This window comes from Mandrillus leucophaeus, unplaced genomic scaffold, assembly GCF_000951045.1.
Source record: "Mandrillus leucophaeus isolate KB7577 unplaced genomic scaffold, Mleu.le_1.0 Scaffold719, whole genome shotgun sequence".
NCBI classification, from domain to species: domain Eukaryota; kingdom Metazoa; phylum Chordata; class Mammalia; order Primates; family Cercopithecidae; genus Mandrillus; species Mandrillus leucophaeus.
Genome location: NW_012107797.1, coordinates 300,077 through 307,385, shown reverse-complemented (window position 1 = coordinate 307,385; position 7,309 = coordinate 300,077). Strand labels below are relative to the sequence as shown.

Genomic DNA, 7,309 nt, shown 5'->3' with positions numbered 1-7,309 from the left:
AGTGGAGAGACCAGATGAAAGTAATTGAATCATGGGGGCAGTTTCCCCCATGTTGTTCTTGTGATCATGAGGGAGTTCTCATGGGATCTGATGGTTTTACAAGGGGCTCTTCCCCACTTCGCTCGGCACTTCTCCTTTCTGCTGCCTTGCTTCCTCTTCGCCTTTTGCCATGATTGTAAGTTTCCTGAGGTCTCCCCAGTCATGCTAAACTGTGAGTCAGTTAAACCTCTTTGCTTTATAAATTACGCAGTCTCAAGCAGTTCTTTATAGTGGTGTGAAAATGGACCAATACACTGCCAAACAGCCACAATGCTACACATGCTCACTTCAACCTTAAGCTTGGTCTACATTTCTCTAATGCCCTCTGGAACAACCAAATGTTTTGTTAATGAGAAGGCAGAGAGTGTGAGTGTCTTTTTCTTGGGAATGGGTCATAGTTGGCTGACATTATGAAACTTAGCCTAGCTTATGTTTTCATAGGGCACCCCATTTTGCTTTTTAAAAAATTCCACTAGAGAATTCACAGGCTGAAGAGAGGGTACCCCTTCTTGAGTGTCCTAGGTTTCCCAAGTAGTTCTCCCAGTTCTGTGTTAGCAAGTGGCAGGGTAGGATATGGGATAGGTGGTAGAACAGCAGGAAGAGGGAAAAGCTAGGTCATAATCTCCTTGAGATCTGGGATATTGCCTTCATCTTTGTATTTCAAGTACCTTGTGCAATACATGTGTCAGATGAATGATGACTAGATGAATAGGAAGCATTTTGTTTCTTCATTGTCTTGTTCAGATATTACATGGTATCGACAGCCCAGAGATCATTCAGACACTCATTGCCCTCTTACCTCTTTAGTCCTCCTATCTGTTTAGTGGTGGCACAACTCATATAAATCTATTCAAAGCACATGGAGCATTGACTGAGATGCCCAGCACAGTGTTCAGTAAAGGAATTGTGGATATTGGAGCTACTAAGTTCTATCTTCCAAACTAAGACAGTCATGGGATTGGTTATTTGGGGAGGTGGACACTTTATCTGCCTACTTCTATTTCCTAATTTCATATTATGTAGTCTTAGCTCCTCATTTAAAATCCACAGCTTAGGCCGGGCATGGTGGCTCATGCCTATAATCTCAGCACTTTGGGAGGCCAAGGTGAGCAGTTCATCTGAGCTCAGGAATTCGAGATCAGTCTGGGCAACGTGGTGCAACCTTGTCTCTACAAAAAATACAAAAACTAGCCAGGCACGGTGGCATGTGCCTGTGGTCCCAGCTACTTGGGAGGCTAAAGTAGGAGGATCCCTGAGCCCAGGAGGTTGAGGCTGCAGCGAGCCATGATCACGCTGATGCACTCCAGCCTGAGCAACAAAGCAAAACCCTGTCTCAAAAACAAGAATAAAAAATAAAATGCACGGTTTATTCTTTCATGGATGTGGGATATGAAATAGTAAATCTTGAGAGTCAATCTTCTCTGTGGTCTTAATTTGTACTTACATATGAGCATATGAATATACCCACATCACATACACATATGGATACTTCTTTCTGCACTTCTGTATAATAGGTCTGTGAGTGTGTGCTTGTGTCTGTTTTGGCAGTCATGCTATGTTTTTATTCTTGACATCCTTAGGTCCTTCAAAAGATGTGATGAGCCTGGCGCATAGTATGAAACAATAAATACTGGCTGAATGAGTTAATGACTGAATGCTATGTTCAGAGAACAGTAATGCCTGCAACTTGGAAACTTTACACAATCCTTGTACTCAAAATTTAAGTGGAGAAACTAAGTCTATGTGTATAAAATGAAGGCTGTTACAAAGTAACATAAGGATAAAATAATTAAATATACTATGGACCCCAAAATCTGAGACAGGTCTCAGTTAATTTAGAAAGTTTATTTTGCCAAGGCTGAGGACACACATGCATAACACAGCCTCAGGAGGTCCTGAAGACATGTGCCCAAGGTGGTAGGGGCACAACTTGGTTTTATACAATTTAGGGAGACATGAGACATCAATCAATACGTGTAAGATGTACATTGGTTCAGTCCGGAAAGGTGGAACAACTTGAGGTGAAGGTGGGACAATTTGAAGTGGGGAGGGGACTTCCAGGTCATAGGTTGGTAAGAGACAAATTACAGAGTTGTAAAAACATTGAATGAGTTAATATATTGAAAAGCACTTAGAATAATACCTGAGTCATAGCAACCACAGAGTGAATGTTAGCTATGATTATGATTATGATGAATATAATTATTATTAGTATTGTGAAAGGCAAATAAATCTTGGGGCCCCAAAATCACTAAGCTAAAGGGAAAAATAAACTGGAAATTCCTTAGGGTTTGCTTAGGGTTTGCCTTAAGCAATTTGAGTTGCATTCTTTTGAGTTTCTGATTAGCCTCTCCAAATGAGGCAATCAGATGTGTATTTATCTTGGTGAGCAGAGGGGTGACTTTGAATAGAATGGGAGGCAGGTTTGCCCTGAGCAATTTCCAGTTTCTTTTCCCTTTAGCTTAGTGATTTTGGGGTCCCAAGATTTATTTTCCTTTTACAATACTACTAATAATTATAGTCATCATAACCATAATCTTAGCTAATATTCACATTGTGCTTGCTATGAGCCAGGTATTGTTCTAAGTGCTTTTCAATATATTAACTCATTCAATGTTTTTACAACTCTGTAAGTATCACTATTATTTTCCTCCTTTTGAAGTTGAGAAACCTGAGGACTGAGAGGTTAAGTAACTTGTCTGGAGTCACACAGCTAATAAGAATAAGGTCACATAGTGAGCACAAAGTGGTATTGGGGGTTAGCAATGAACATTTTCTGGAGGAGGCAAGTTGAGCCATGTCCTGTCCCATCATTGACAGCCACACCTATAGCCAGGGGCTGTAGGCATAAGTGGCCATTACCCATCTGGCCAGCCCTCAGAGGAGGTGGTGAGCTGAGAGAGACAGTTGTGTTGAGAGCCTGCTCACATGGTGACGTGGTCTGGCCTGCATATAGCACTGTAGCCTTCCCAGAGTACGTGCTAATTAATTCTAAGACTCCTTTGCATGAAGTTCTCAGTATTGACTAAACTCTTCAAGGGAAAAATCCCCGTGTTTCCCAGCAAACTCAGAGCTGACCTCCTTCATGACACAGCATACTGACTTCAAGTTTTGAAAGAACGCAATGGGCTGGACACAGTGGCTTACGCCTGTAATCCCAGCACTTTGGGAGGCTGAGGCAGGTGAATCACAAGGTCAGGAGATTGAGACCATACTGGCTAACGTGGTGAAACCCTGTCTCTACTAAAAATACAAAAAAATTAGCTGGGCATGGTGATACATGCCTGTAATTCCAGCTACTTGGGGGACTGAGGCAGGAGAATTGCTTGAATCCGGGAAGCAGTGGTTGCAGTAAGCTGCGATCATGCCATTGCACTCCAGCCTGGGTGACAGAGCAAGACTCCATCTCAAAAAAGGAAGAAGGAAGGAAGGAAGGAAGGAGGGAGGGAAGGAAGGAAGGAGGGAGGGAGGGAGGGAGGAAGGAAGGAAGGAGCGCAGTGAATTGGCTTTCAAAAAGTAATTACCTACTGTGGTAGAGAGGAAGAGACACAATGGCAAATATATAGATACATAAATGTATGCTGTCAGCATCAAGTGTCAGCTCTGTGCCAGGAACTGTTCTAACCCCTGGGGATTTAGCACTGAACACGGCAGATGAAAATTCCAGTCCTCCTGAAGCTTACATGGGGGAGAGGCAGATAAGAGATACAGTAAGTTAGAAGGTGACAGGTGACGTGGAGGAAAATGAAGCAGGAGAGGGGCTGGAGTTTGTAGGGAGGGAGGCCCCCAGGGGAGTCTGGATGCAGGGAAGCACTTGTTCTCCTAATAATTTGACAACAGAGGGTCTTCTCCTTAGTTTTCTCACTTTGTCACCAAATGGCCTCTCAGATCATCCGGCAGAGAGGCTTTCAACCCTGGGCCAGGGTGAGTGTGGAAGCGGAGTGGAGGGGGGAAGGGAGGATAAAATTCAGGTCCTCTCATCCTGTCATCCATGTGGGGATCTAGAGGAATCATTGTGTCAGGGAGGGGAGATGATTTTATGACAATAAGACATAGGCTTCCAATTTGATTGGGGCAGGTATTGATCCAGGGATATAAAGATGCCTAAGTCATGTCCCTTGAGAATTCCTAGTGTAGTGGGGAACCACTTGTGAAGACATTTGCTTGTTTCATATTATCCCACAGGAGTTTTTCCACACACTTCTTTAAAGAATGCAGTTTGGTCTTACTCTGTCGCTCAGTTTGGAGTGTACTGGGTGGATTACAGCTCCCTGCAACCTTGACTTCACAGGCTCAGGTGATCCTCCCACCTCAGCTTCCCAAGTAGCTGGGACCACAGCTACCATACCCAGCTATTTTTATTATTATTATTTTTTCTTGTAGAGACAGGATTTTGCCATGTTGTCCAGGCTGGTCGTGATCTCCTGGACTCAAGCAATCCTCCTGCGTTGGCCTCCCAAAGTGCTGGGATTGCAGGTGTGAGCCACTGCACCTGGTAGTTTGGTAGCATTTTGACTTAAATTTCTGTCTGTGAACAAATAGCATTTGAAAGGTCTATGAAAATGATAAGATAAAACATGAGAGGAAAACAGTTTGTTGATAGTAAAACCTCAAAAGTTTTGCCGGTTAGGTTAAGCACAAGAAGTCCAAAACTGTATTTGTTAAGTTTCTTGGAAGGAATTCCTTCCTTTGAGGGAAAAGTCGGTTGATTCTTACATTTTCTTCTCTAGGAAATTAGGTTAAGGATAGGCTGAAAGCATAAAATGCAGCTTAGAAGTTGCCTGCTTCCCCTTCTTCCCCATCTATACCCATGCATCTATGGGACCACTGCCCTTGGCTAGGAGAGCTTTTGGCGCAGTATCTTGCTGCTGGCGCCCAGAGTCAATTTTCCTGCATCCGGCTTACTGTGTTTTCCTCTTCTAGTTCCTAAGTGGCCCTCCAGAACCTTGACTGGGTTTGTCTCTGGTCTACACTGCTCCTATCTCTCTCCTTCCCAATTTACTATGTGAAAGTCACCAAGTAGACGCTTTGTAATGCACCTCTACTGCTCCCAACACCTCTCCACTGTCATGCTTAATTGTCTACATTTCATTTGTCAGAGGTCTGATGTTCACTTTTTAAAATGCAGTGAATCATTAACGTGCTAATAAGTGACTTAATATCTATTCATGAGGATTCACAATATAAAACTGATTTAATGTCTCAACTCACTGCTTCAGTTTTCTCATAAAAGGAAACAGCTAAGTACTACCTAGGAGAAATGACACCCACATGCATGCATCTTGCTCTTTCCTATAATGCTTCCTGGGGTTCTGTCTTTTCTCTTAGCAATGCACTGATACATTTATGGTGAGGCACAAGTAAGAAAGAGAAGAAAAAAGGAATCAACTTAGAAATCCTTGAGAGAACCATATTTGCTTTTGTTTTCAACTCCACACATGGCCTATTTCCTGCCCTGGGTTATTTTCCTCAGAGGAGCTATGGAGGAGATGACTAGACTTACACATAGATCCACAGCTCCCACAAAGTCTTCACCAGCAAACCCTCAAAATTCCTCACTCTCATCCCTCTAGCACAAGTTATGCAATAGTCTCATTTTTACATCTTATCCCTGAAGAAGAGGGAAGAATTACACCTTGACGGTGACTCAAAAAAAGATAGCAGATGCTGACGGGGTTCTTTTGATTAAACAGGAGTTATAGAACTATGTCTGAATAGTTCCGATTTGATTTGAACATTATATTTTATCAGCAAATAACATGTGTTTCATTATAGAAGTGACTAAAACAAAGCATGAAAACATGTGGTTCTACAATGTTGGGTTTTTTTGTTTGTCTGTCTGTTTGTTTGTTTGTTTGTTTGAGACAGAGTCTCGCTCTGTCACCCAGGCCGGAGTGCAGTGGCGTGATCTTGGCTCACTGTAACCTCTGCTTCCTGGGTTCAAGGAATTCTCCTGCCGCAGCCTCCCAAGTAGCTGGGCTTACAGGGGCCCACCACCACGCCCACATTTTTTTTTTTTTTGTATTTTTAGTAGAGATTTTTTGTATTTTTAATAGAGATCGGGTTTCACCATGGTGGCCAGGCTGGTCTCAAACTCCTGACCTCGAGGGATCCTCCCACCTCGGCCTCCCAAGTGCTGGGATTACAGGTGTGAGCTACTGTGCCCAGCCTCGTTCCCCAATATTCTTTTGGCTTGTTTAATTCTGAGAAAGAGAGTCCAAAATAAGGTTCAGGAGCATTCTTTTCCAAGATATCCCTGGATTAAAAATGAGTGTTGGATGATCACAGTTTGGGGTACTAATTGTTTGACCAGTATTGAACAGCTGAGCTGCAGGGATAGAAAGACATCTAAGACTTGTCCAGTGACGATTCCCAAAGTAGTGGGGAAGCAGATACAAAAATCAGTTAAGTTGTGATAGTGTAGTAAGTGTTGCAATAAAGGTATGCCTACAGAACAGAGAGGGCTGAGGCTAGAGAAGCTTGAGCAGGATTCAGACTTTCATTACGCACAGAGGCGAGAGAGCAGCTCATGGCAAGGGCCCAGAAGCTGCCCAATGTTGTGTCTGGAATATAGTGGGAAAGGGCAAAAGGAGGTCCTGGAGCAGCAGGTTGCAACCAGGCCATTGTGCCAAGGAGCCTGGTCTTGATCCTATAGGAGGAAGGTGGCTGGTAGAGTTTAATCAGCAGAAGAAAAAGAAATGAGGATGGGAACATGAGTTAGGTGACAATTGGATGAAGATGGACCAGACATAGAAAGCCTTAGAAAGCCTCATGTCAGGAAACCAATTCTGCAGTGATCTCCTGGCAGGAAATGAGGCAGACCTGAGCTGAGCCTATCTCAGTGCTTTAAGTTCAACGCTTCTGCCAGATGGTTTTAAAAATGTATGAGCCCATTAATGAAAAAGAGAAAGTCTTCGAAGAGAAAGGCAGACTATGAAGCATTGAGTGAGAAGTACCCAGTGAAAGGAAGGGCATTTATCAATCTTCTCTCTTCGAACTAAATTCATTAGTGAAATCTGAGAAACTTTGGAGCTTCAATGAATTTGAAACTGGCATTTCCCTTTATCTGCATCCAGTCTATTTTTAATTTGCGGTCATCTGTTAGCTGATGAAAAAGGAAAACTGTCTTTCAGCAGTTGAAGACAGCTAATGAGAATCAGGCTCTCAGAGTGGGCGGTACTGCTAATGTTTGGTTTATGAGTGATACAGGAATCAACTTGTTGAAGCTCTCTACTTGTCAAAGCACCTTTAAATAATCCAAGCCCAGAGT

At 43.0% G+C, this 7,309-nt stretch overlaps 1 protein-coding gene across 1 annotated transcript in view; it reads left to right on the top strand.

The window, feature by feature from the left end:
* CERS3 (ceramide synthase 3) overlaps positions 1-7,309 on the top strand; it is a 149,023-nt gene that overhangs the window by 10,645 nt on the left and 131,069 nt on the right. The gene's annotated exons all lie outside the window — the stretch shown is intronic.